Here is a 12,619-nt window from a genome sequence, read left to right on the forward strand (position 1 = left end):
CAGAACAGCATCCCAGATAAGACGACCTCGGGCTTTTACTCGAAGATCATTCTTCTCTATCTGTCATGTGGGACCAGGGTTTTATAATAGTTTACCAAATGAATTATTAGTTGATGAAAATATTGCTAGTTTTAGGAGTAGGTTAAAATCTCTGTGTTTTGGTGAGTATATTATTTCTTAGCGATTTTCTCTTGAGGGGTCTCTCAGTTGTATTTTGGTTATTTTTTATTGTGGTTGTGTGAGGGTGGTAGTGAGAGAACGGTAATAATTAGTTATTGTTTGTTTTTATTTTTTATTTTTGGGGCTGCACTAAGTTGGAGGAGGTTGTGCTGTGCTTTTTTTTCTCTCTTTTCTTTTTTATTTATTGTTTTACGGTGTTGATAGCGATGTATATATCAGGTTTTTTTTGAAGGGTGTATAGCCTAAACAAGTTTGCTTCTGGTGGTTGATTTATTTATTTGTTTGATTTAAATAAAAACCCTTATCAGTTATCAGTTAATAACCAAAACTATATGTAAACAATGGGCAAAGTTTATAACTTGCAGCCCTTCCCCCAGAAACTTTGGTGGATTAAGTCATCTACAAAGACATATTAATTAGATTTTCGACTATGCTGAACAAAATGGCTATCTCAAAATTTTGATTGGGTGATTTCGGGGAAAAGATGAGCGTGGGAGGGGGCTAGGTTGCCCTCCAATTTTTTTGATCACTTAAAAAGGGCACTAGAACTTATAATTTCCGTTCAAATGAGCCCTCTCCCGATATTTTAGGACTACTGGATCAATACAATCACCCCTGGGAAAATAAAAAACAAACAAACAAACAAACAGACAAATAAACACACATCCGTGATCTTTGTTCTGGCAAAAAATAGAAAATTCCACATTTTTGCAGATAGGAGTTTGAAACTTCTATAGTAGGGTTCTTGGATACGTTGAATCTAATGGTGGGATTTTCATTAAATTTCTATGACTTTTAGGGGTTGTCTCCCCCTTTTTTCGAAAATAAGGCAAATTTTCTCAGGCACGTAAGTTTGGATAGGTAAGACTAAACTTCATAAAACATAGATATTTAAGATCACCATCAAAATCTCATTGTTTTGGTGTATCTATTGGTATCAATTTTGGTTTCTATTGAGCCGGGTCACTCCTTACTTACAGTTCGTTACCATGAACTGTTTGACAAATACTGTGTCTAACAATGGACGAGTCTCAGGAGTTACAGCCCGTGTCCTAAGGGCTTGGATGTGCTTATAGAATAGAGTAGGAGGGGGATGGTTTTCCTCCAATCGCTTTTGAGCCTTTAAAAGGGCGCAAGAACTTTTGGTTTCCAGTTTAATTTAATAGTTCTAACTAGTTACTTTTGATTATTTTCAACACCCCTCTAACCGTTCCCTGAAAGTTTCAACTAAATGTCATTTGCCGTTCCTGGGATATTTGAGATACGTCCTTCTGACAACCGAGAAACACAGAGTATCTTTTAATTGAATATTCTGACCCTTAGCCGCTCTTAAGATATCGCAGATATACCCTTTTGATAAACTGGATGCATGTACTGTATTTTGATTTAGTTTAACGTCCCACTCAGAATTCCCTGAAGATTCAAGCACTGTTCAACATGCCCTGTAAGTTTCAACTTAGTGCCCTCAGCCGTTCTAGAGATAATGCTGATACGTTCTTTTGACAATCAGCATGCATATGGAGTCTCGATTTTGTTTAACATCCCCGACAACATTCCCTGAAAGTAGTAATAAGTCGCAGTCACAATTGCAAGTTGTTGCAATCGGAAGTAGTCTCAGTCACGGTCGCAGCTAGTCGCATTTGCTAAACTTGCAGAACTATCAGTGATCCTAAAAAATTCAAGTTAATACCCTCATCCGTTCGTAAGATATTACAGGTACTTCTGTTTGATAACTTGGATGCAGACAGTGTCTTTTGATTTAGCTAAACTTACCCCTCACCATTCCAATAAATTTCACCTTAATGCCCTTAATCTTCTCGAACACAGCTAGAATCAAACATTTCACCATTTCCAAGGGCACTGGCAGAAATTTTTCCGGGGGGGGCAGATGCCAAAGTGCCAGTGTTGATTGGGTGACAGGGAATATATTTCAGGATATGTTTCATAGGAATAAGTTTATTTTTAAATACTTTTAGGAAAAAACGCTCAAATAAACAGCAATTAAATTGCATGCAAAATGAAACAAAATATAGTAAATTTTAAACGACAAGGATTCATGGCCAAGGGATCAATTTTGTTTAACAAAAAACTACGACTTTACCCCAAAGAGGACGAATTTGCCGTCAATTTAAAATTCTGAGAAGCTAATTGATTCAAAAATGTCAATAACTATATTTTAGAATTCCCAGTTGCAAAAGAAGTAATGCCACATGGTGGCAGTACTGGATTCAACCAAGTTGATTCACTTTATTTGTAATGAAATTAGGCTGTGTTTGGTGAGCTGTAATTGCGTATCAGCTATAATGAGGGGTAGGGGTGAGTCATTGTCTAGGTGGGGGTAGCTAAGATTCCTAAAAAATAAATCTTAATGGACAAACTGCTTACTGTTCATGAGGCTTGAGACAAATGTTGAAAGAGGTATAGGGGAGTAGGAATTAATTAAAATGTTTCTCTATAAAAAATATTACATTCCCATATCTACCAGCATAGAGGTGGCAAGCCAGGAAATTTCTTTGGTTATGGCAAATACTGCCAGAAACTTAGTTTTCAGAAATTTTAAATGGTAATATTTTTCTTTTTCTATTTATATGAAGTACTTCAATGTATTTGAACAAATGTATGTAATGTATTTATCAATAAGAAAATCCTTTTGTGGAGGTTCTGATGGCTTCAGTTATTTAGAAGATCAAAAGTCTCACAGCATTTCCATCCATATAAACAGTAATACTCCTTATTGTCCAACCGAAATTCTTTAGTAATAATATTAACAAAGACTTTTTACCAAAATTACTATTCATCGCCACTTTTTTCCAGTGTATTCAAATATATCCAAAATTGAAATTACACATTTAAACGTAGGACGGTACTAATCAAGGTACAACCATTGATTTACACATTTTAAAAGCAATGAACCAGGGATTCAAGTGACCGATAACTTGAGAAAAGATTTTTCAAAACGCTAAAAAACTTTTGTTTAATGAGCAAGCTGTTGAGAAGGGGGCAGTCGCCCTTATCAACAAAGTCATTTTTATTTGTTTTGAGTTTTAAATTGGCTCCTTACTTTAGTTGAAAAACCTTTTCTATTTGTTTAATCACATTTCTTGAAACTGTAAAGATTTATGAATGCAATACTTTTTGTAACAAAGAAAAAACGGTCAATATTTCAATGATCTGTGTTTGGATTTAGATGGTTGATCAAACAGTTTGTGGTAACGAACTGTAAGTAAGGAGTGATCTGGCTCAATAGTTACCAGAACTCTAAAAGACGGAATTTTGATATGCTAAAGTCTAAATTTAGTCCCATTTAAAAAAAAAACGACTCCTGAAACACAAGTGAAGTTTAATTAGAACAATAAGTAACTTTTTTTTAAAGTGCCAAAAAACTGTAGCATGAAGAGCAAGGTGTTGAGGGGGGCAACCCTCCTCATATACGTAATAATTTCTGTTCATTTTAAGTTTTAATGTTACTCCTTACTTTTAGTTGAAAAAACTAATAAAACCTGTTTGTTTTTTATTTAATGAAGCTTAGAGACCAATATTTTTGTAAAGGCAATGGAAAAAGTATGTCAATTAAAGTAAAAGTATATTAAACGAAAAACGTAAGTAATTACAAAAAATACACAAAACAATAGCCTAATTACAAAAACTAAGATATAAACTCCCAGCATTCAGTTCTGTTGAGCAATGCCAAAGCGTTGGCATTGCTCAACATTATTTCTGAAAATATCGACAGTTTTGAACTTGGTTATCAAACACCAAAACATTAAATGCCTTTAGACTCAGTGTTCATAAAAAGTAGCACATTATGAAAGTAGTATGTTCAAAGTAAAACATTAAAACTAAGATTAAGAAAACCAAATAAAAATTTTTAATTCAATATTTTGAATTTAGTTTTGAATATCAAAAACCAATATATTTGACACGTTTATACTTCATGACCGTAAAAAATTACATCTTTTTTGAAGTGACAACTAGATAAATACAATCACTTCTGGAAAAAGAATATAATAGAACACAAAAAACGTATCCATTCATGGGGGAAAATACAGAAATTCCTAGCAGTCCATTTAGGGGAAATATTTCTGATTATAGTGGTTTCATATATCATCTCGTTGGTACTTTGGCAATGCAAGCAAAATTCGACGGCACATTTTTGCCAACACTGCCCCTTATTAAGTTGTTTTCCTTATTCTTTTTTTAATTATACGAACTTTCTTGTGTACTAATAATTGCACTAATTACTAATAAAAAAATACATATTCAGGATCACCATAAAAAGCTGATTCTTTGATTGACTGTTATTAATAGTTACACTCTTATACTTTTGTTAACAAGGGTCGTTATTTACTTGCCATTCGTTACTATGAAGAATTTGTTTTTTTTTTGTTTTTTTTTTGTTACTAAAAAACTTTTGTTACCAAATCATACAGAAAATTTGTTTGTGGAAAACTGGAAAGGGGTCATTAAGTCGAAAATAAGAACTTATATTTTCTTTATTAAGCGTCAAAATCTATTGGCAGGCAGCCAACAATCAGGCAACACACATTTCTTCCATGATTTTTTCCTATTCTACTCTATTTCCTTTGGTTTTGGTTCCAGGGGGGGCAGGCCCCCCCTGCTCTCCCTGCCAGCACCCATGCCCATTTCCAAATGATAATTCCTGCATGTTAAAAATGGACCAATTGGATAATTTGAAATCCTCATCTCAGGGGCTGTGTGGGTGCGGCCTCCCCAGAGGTTTAACTATTAGGTCTTGAAAACTATTTTGTACAAAATAACTTTTTAAGGGTTCTGTCTGTGTAAAGGAGCGTCTAGAAGAGCAAAAGGTGGGGAGGGGCGGGTTGCCCTACGTTCCTTTTCCAACTTCATCTCAACATGATTTCAAAGTTTCCCTAAGCTATTCTGTAGATATTACTATAGTACCCTTTTGACAGCCCTCCTGCATATAATGTGGTTTGATTTTGTTCGACTTTCCGCAACATTTTCTAAACGTCATATTGTTAACAATATAGCGTTTTATAAACGTTCGGTACTATATTGCTATAGTACCCTTCTGACGGCCCTCCTGTATATAGTGTGCTTTGATTTTGTTTGACTTTCCCCCTAAACATTTTCTAAACGTCTTGCCTTAATACCCATAGACTTTTTGGAGACTCAGGATCAAAAATGTCCCATTTTTCTTGAAAACCAACCTTATATATAAACAATGGGCAACTTATGTGACGTACAGCACTTTTCCCAGAGTCTGTTATTTTTTTTAATCCCTAGATGTATAGCTTTTGACATTGGCATGGCTCCTCCAAAATTAGTCGGATAATTTATGGGAAATTGCAGCTAAAAAGAATTGGAGGGGGACTTGTTTCCCTCCAACTACTTTTCAACATTCCCCATAGCATGTCTTTAAAGCCTAAAGATAATGCCCTGAGCCATTTTCGAGATATTGCAGATACACCTTTTGATAAACTGGGCGGACAAAGTATCTTTTGAATTAGTTAAAAATACCTCTCAACATTTCCAAAAGGTTCTTCTTAATACCCTAAGCCTTTTCGAATACACCCAAAATGAAATATTTCCCCTTTTCCTAGCAATAACTCCTGCAGATAAAAAAGGGTAAATTGCATATTACAATCATTGCCCTGGGGGCTGTGGGGTTCTTGCTTTCCCACAGGCATAATAGCTAAACATTTTGGCTATTTTGAACAAAAACTTTTTTTTAAGATTTTCATCAGTGTTGAGGGGAGAGGGCATCTGAAAAGGACAAGTGGGGCTTGTACCCCTAAAATCACTGTTCAACTTACCCTCAAGACACCTGTAAGTTTCAACTTAATACCCTCAGCTGTTCCTTAGATATTGTTGATACAAACTTTTGGAAACCAGTATGCACTTAGTATGAACTGATTGTGCTTGTCATTCTTTCCAAAGCTCTGGGGGGAGGGGGTATTTCCTCCCCATAGAAATAGCTATTTGACGTTTGAACTATTTTGGATAAGATGGCTATTTCAAAAATTTGATAGATTACTTCTGCGGGATGGAAGCAAAAAAGAGCATTGAAAGGGGGCTGGCAGCCCTCCCACCCCATGGAAATACCTGCCTCGACATTGTCAGAAAGTTTAATCATAATAGCCTCAGCCGTTCTTAAAATATTGCAGATCTGCCTTTTTGATAAACTGGATGCACATAGTGCCTTTCGTTTCGATTTAGTTTAAGATGCCCATCAACATTCTCCAAGGCTTCACCTTAGTACCCTTAGCCTTTTCGAATAAGCTCCGAATCAAATCTCTTTTCTTTTCCTAATGATAAACCCTGCATGTAAACAATGGACAAATTACATAATTTAAATCCTTGCCCCGGGGCAGTGGAGTGTATGGCATCTCTTGAGGCATAGGTATTAGAACTTTTGACTAGTTCAGACAATACAAACTTTTACCATTACTGACTGAGAGTACACCTAAAAAGGACAAGGAGGAAAAGGGGCTGGTTGCCCACCTATCACCCTTCAACATCTTCTCAACATACCTTGGAAGTTTCAACTTAATGCTCTCAGCCGTTCTTTAAATATCGCTAATATTCCCTTTTTACAACCAGCAAGCACATAGTGTGTTTTGGCTTTGTTCGGCTTCCCTATCATCATTTCCTTAAAGTTTCACCTTAATACTCTAAGCCTTTTTGGAGATCCAAAATCAAACATTCCCTCGCTCCCCTATAGAAGAAAACATATATTTTAATAGTGAGCAACTTGCATAGCTTACATCCCCTGCACCGGGCGCTGTGGGAGGGGGGGGGTTTGTTGGCCCCTGAGTTACAGTTATTTGACTGTTTGACTATTTTGAACAAAATAACTCAAAATTTTGATGGGTTGTATTTGGGGAAAAAGGGGCGTGCGAGGGGAACTGGTTACCCTCCAATCACGTTTGGCTCTTAAAAAGGGCGTAGGGCTTCCGATTTCTAACCGGGCGAGCCTCCTCTTACGTTTGTACGACCCTCCCTTCCATATGAAGTGTCTCTGGAAAAAAACTGCACAGAAGCTTTGTGGCTCTTTACTATAGGTAACGCTATAGCACTGCCGTTGATTATAATCATAAAAATTAAAAAAAAATCGAGTCGAAACTTTGCACCCACATTGCTGAAAAGAGGTGACAAACTATCCGAAACTAAATGTAGACATTCAACATGTACGATTTTGTCGGGCTAACATTTTTTTTTTTTATCTACGTGAGATCCCTATCATCATAATTATCCTTGAATCAACACATACATCAAGAAGCCATTTAAACAGAAAAGTATTATAAAGATTTCCCCAAAACACATAGATATAAAACATTTGTTGCCCAACGGCAATATAGTTTAAGTAATTGTGGAGGAGGCGTGTGGTTGTCTTGAGGAGTGAAGTGGAAACCGTTCTGCGTGATAGTGAAGAATCTTTATGTTTATGGGTCTCAACGTCAATTGTGTCACAGGGCAACGTCTTTTTAGTTAATTTATTTCGTTTTCTTTTTAAAATGAACCCGGTTGAATCTTATCTAATCTAGAAAAACAAGCATATACTACATTGACTGTAAAAGCAGATTATCTAGAGACAAGAAATATCCCCACCCTCCCTGTGCACATGCCTACAAGAGTTTTGAAACATATTGCAACAGTAATATGAGATCCTGTTCACTAGATACCGGTCTATAATACTGAAAACTCAATAATTACGATTTGCATAACTATTTGACATTTGTTAGCCTATAATCGGGAATTATATAGAAATAAAGATGTTCTTAATCTTGTCCCTTCAACTTTTCCCCTATATTGCAAATTTTCAGTTGAATTTAGAGTATACTTTCTAAAGAATTCAGAAGACTTTATATAACTTTATTTTAATCAGGTTGCATCATTCGTAAGCTTGTGGTACTAACTTGATTATGGAATCGAAAGCAAATTATTTCTTAATTGATTAAAGTATGTTTCCCAATTATATATTTAGCTCTAGGAATAAGGCAAGGTATACATTTACCAATTCATTCATTCCTATGTCCCAAAACCTATAGGTTTTCTTTTCATTTCACATTCAATGTTTCACATTTCAAAAGTATTCAGCGACTAGTATGACCTAACGAAAAACAGTAAAGCATGATTGGAGCCTGCGTATAAGGACTGCGCAAAAATCATAACTATATCAAGCAGGAAATAGCCTCACAGGAAGAAAACATTCCCGACAATATATACAGAGTCTCAGAAAGCACATTATTTAATTTTGAAATTTGCATAAATTAAAATATCTTCCTGTACGTTAATGTTTAAGGAGCCGACAAAATGTAAGGATATATTCAAGGGCTGAACATTCGGTCGTTTCAAATACACTATATCCAGAGAGGAAGTTACGGGTGGCAACCACACAAATTTTGGTTTTGAATTTAATGTTATCAGATTTTTTCTCAAAAACGTTAGTTAAAACTATTCTGCCCAAACGTCATTCTCTTCTATATATTCATATAGTAAACCTTAAGTATAGATATATGCTTATTGTTTTATAGCTATGATTTAAGTGGGGAAGCCTACAGTAAAAAAAAAAAAAAAAAATCCGTATAAGCTATGAGAAAAAAATTAGAAGTCACAATAAATAATTTATTAATTTAGAACTGTCAAAGTTACCATCATAAACCAAATTATTCATTAATGTTTAAACAGATGGCATAAAAACGGATTATAATAGTGAACGCAGTCTAAAAAAGATAAAAAGAACTAATAAAATAGGACCTGGGATAAAACGACAAAATTAAAACTGTGTCAAAAGACAAAAATGGCCTGTGAAAGAACCAGAAACGGCTCTTCAGAAACTTGCCCCACCCCCCCCCGTTTCCAAGATAATTTTGCCCCTTACATTTGTAAGTAGTGTGCTATTAAGGCCTCCGACAACGCCATATCCCTCCGAATTCGGGTACCGGCACTTTGTTTTAAGCTATTGGTTTTTCTTCAAGCTATATTAGGTTATTTTCTCTTGCACTATAACATCCAATTTCCAATCAAATGAGCCCTATTCAAAGTTTCTACGACGACTCATTTCATAAAAACCATGGCCTATATGCCTCCAGGATATATAAACTACAACTCTTGCCCTAGGGCTTTCGTGGGTTGTGTCAACCCTGGAGGGGTTTTTATATATTCTGTGGACAACTTTTAACAAACTGGTTATCTCACAATTTTGGTCAGATACATTTGAGGAAGAGAGGGTGTCATCCTCAAAGACAAAATTACTGGACCTTTCAAATATACTGAATAAAATGGCTATCTTCAAATTTTGATTGAATATGTTTTGGGATATAATGGGCATGGGGGGGGCTGGTGGCTCTACAATCACTTAAGACTAGTAAAAAGGCCGCTAGAACTTTCGGTTTCCAATTGAATGAACCCCAATCGAAGTTCTTGTGACAACTCCTTCGCTAAAGAAGTGCCCTAGTCAGAAAAAAAATAATAATAAATAATGCATTGTGCCAACATCGTTCTTTACTTAGGCAGCGCTATAGTACTGCCTATGATCAGCAAGACACTTCGTATGAAAATAGCTGTTGTAGAAAGTTCGGAAGGGGCTTATTTGGCTAAGGATTGAAAGCTCTAGTGCTCATTTTAAGAGAGAAAAGCAATTGAAGGACAACCAGCTCCCTCTCACGTACCTCTTTTAGGTATTATTTCCAAACTCAATATTTTTGTATACAGTAGCTTAAAACCTTTACAGTAGGGTTTTCTGATGTTCCGAATCTCATCGTGTGATTTTCATTAAGATTGCTTGACGTTTTGGAATTGTTCCCTTCCCCCCCTATCAAAGCTGGGCCATTTTTCTCAGTCTCATAACTTTTAATAGGTAGTATTAAACTTAACAAACTTTATATATTTGACATCAGCATAAAAATTTAATTCTTTTGGTGACTACATTATTATCAAAATTCATTTTTTTAGAGTCTTGGATACCATTAAGCGTAGATACTCCTTACTAACAGTTTCTTACCACGACCTGTTGGATCATGATTGTTATGGTTATCTTCTTTCGATTTTGTGGTAGTCTTTTGAAAAATGAAAAGTACACTTTCAAAATCAACCCACTTCAACCCACTTCAACCCACTTCAAAGATTTCAGAGGAAGACGTTTATGGTGACGTAAATTCACAAAAATTAGGGGGGGGGATAAAATGTATTTTTCAAAATATAAGGTGGGCTACTCTGTTGATTTTTCATTGAAAGTACCATGGTATTTTCAATGAGAATACCAAAAACAAATTTTAAAATAAATAAAAAAAACATCTTTCCAAAAAAACTGTGCTATTAAGGCCTCCGACAGCGCCCATACACTTTTGAATCCCGGTAACGTCACTTTGTTTAAGCTATACGATATTCGGCTATTATCCGTCAAGATTTTTTTTCGAGATTTTCTTTTCTTCGAGACGTTTTCTTGTTCGGGACTTGTTTCTTCAGAGCAAGACACAGATGTTAATGTTTTCATTGGAAATTCAAGCGACCTCGTCAAGGACGTCTAATGTTTACTTATGCGAATATAAATGTAGGTCACGAGAGTTTTTCCAAATTTAAATGTCTAAGAACCTACAAGCCAGATATTTATTTTTACTCTTTCCGACAACAAAGGTTTTCCCCTTATATGGTCTAGATAAGAGTTTGTTTTGATTCTCAAATTTTTACGGCTTCCTGCGGCCCAGATATTTTAGTGTTTCCAGCAACAAAGATTTTCACTGTTACATGGCTTAAGCTAGATATGTTTAGGACCAAGAAGCAATTGTAACCCAACAACAAAGGTTTTCCTGTTATATGCCCAGCTTTGAACTGAGGGGGGAACAGTTCGAAAACGTCAAGCAATCTTAATGAAGCTCACACGATCAGATTCGGAACATCAGAAAACCCTACTGTAGAGGTTTTAAGCTACTATATACAAAAATATTGAGTTTGGAAGTAATACCTAAAAAAGGTGCGTGGGAGGGATCTAGTTGCCCTTCATTTGCTTTTGTCTCTTAAAATGGGCTCTAGAACTTTCAATCCTTAGCCAAATAAGCCCCTTCCGAACTTTCTACTACAACTATTTTCATACGAAGTGTCTTGGAAGTGATAGGCAGTACGATAGCGCTGCCTAAGTAAAGAACGATGTTGGCACAATGCATTATTTGTTATTATTTTCTTCTGACCAGGGCACTTCTTAGTGAAGGAGTTGTCGTAGAAACTTCGAAAGGAATTCATTCAATGTCTTAAGTTTTAATACAACTCTTAACTTTTCTTTAAAATACGTCTTCTTCTTTTTTTCTTGTTAACATTTCTTTTCGACAACCAAGACAGAACAGGGCCACCTCGTCTATTAAGACCCATGTGTTAATATTTAGTAATTTATATAATTGAGGACAATTGCCCCTGGGTTTGATGTCGATCCTGTAGGCATACTTATTACAGCTTTTGACGTTTCTAAGCGCAAAGGGTATCTCAAAATTTTGGCCCAATATCTTGGGGTTTCTGAAGTGGGGAGGGGGTGACAGAAAAGGGCACTTTCGGTAGGCTGGTTGCCCTTGAATCACCTTTGACCCTTTAAAAAGGTGCTCAAGCATTCAATTTCCAATCAAATGAGCCCCTCTTAAGTCTTTCCATACAAAATGGCCGGGTAAAAAAGTTTTTCGTCTTTTATTGGGTACTCTAATGGGGGGAGCAACATTTTTTCTACTTTTCCTTCTGAATTGGAGTCCTCTTTACTCTAAGGACTGAAGGATGTAAATTTCCAGCCGGTCGGGAAAAAGTGATTTGGCCACTTTTTGGTTTCTATTTTTTTGTCTTCCGAATATGTCCAACCCTTTCGACTATTTTGAACAAAACGGCTACGACTACCCTTTCCATATTATATAACCGGGGGGAGGAGGGACAAATAAAATAATAATGCATAAAGGTCCTCTAGCAAAACTTGATGTGAGATTACAGCAAGTGCTTTTTTTTTATTTTGGGTTTGCGTGACCAGTTTAAATTCATTTCGGGAGATAGGCTGTGAGGTTAGCTAAATTCTAATCATCAGGGCATCTGCCAAAATGTGTACTTGGACCTCATCCAAACCTAGTCAGAGGTAACGTTCTAGTAATATCTAGAGTAAAGGGACATGAGGCTTTAAAGTAAAATTTACTATTTATTTTCCAACCAGAGCCACTTCAGACGTCAGGAATGGTCCTAGTAACCTTTTAGGGGGCTTTATTCGGTTAGAAATTAAAAGTTCTGGTGCCCTTTTGATGAGTCAACTGTGATCAGGGGGTAACCAGCCCCCACCTATGCCCTTTTTAGCTACCCTCCCCCAAACATATCCAATCAAAATTTTGAGATAGTCATTTTGTTTAAAATAGTCTAAAGGTCAAATAACAATGCTTCCAGGAATGACGAGACTGACAAGAATGAGGAGACGATTGAAAACTTATGCAAGTAGTCA

The 12,619-nt window shown here is 36.0% G+C and overlaps 1 protein-coding gene across 3 annotated transcripts in view; it reads right to left on the reverse strand.

The window, feature by feature from the left end:
* The window catches only part of LOC148939407 (uncharacterized), a 154,459-nt gene that overhangs the window by 123,446 nt on the left and 18,394 nt on the right, over positions 1–12,619 (reverse strand). For 2 of the 3 annotated variants that reach the window (XM_089106703.1, XM_089106700.1), the window contains exon 1: positions 8,180–8,252. The exons of the other annotated variant lie outside the window; for it this stretch is intronic. The gene's annotated coding sequence lies outside the window, so the exon portion shown is untranslated. Of the gene's footprint in view, positions 1–8,179; positions 8,253–12,619 lie in introns of those variants that run through there. 3 annotated transcript variants of the gene reach the window in all.

The sequence above is a fragment of the Artemia sp. Qi Xiang Cuo genome, chromosome 21 (genome assembly GCF_049724085.1).
Source record: "Artemia sp. Qi Xiang Cuo chromosome 21, ASM4972408v1, whole genome shotgun sequence".
Taxonomy (NCBI): Eukaryota; Metazoa; Arthropoda; class Branchiopoda; order Anostraca; family Artemiidae; genus Artemia; species Artemia sp. Qi Xiang Cuo.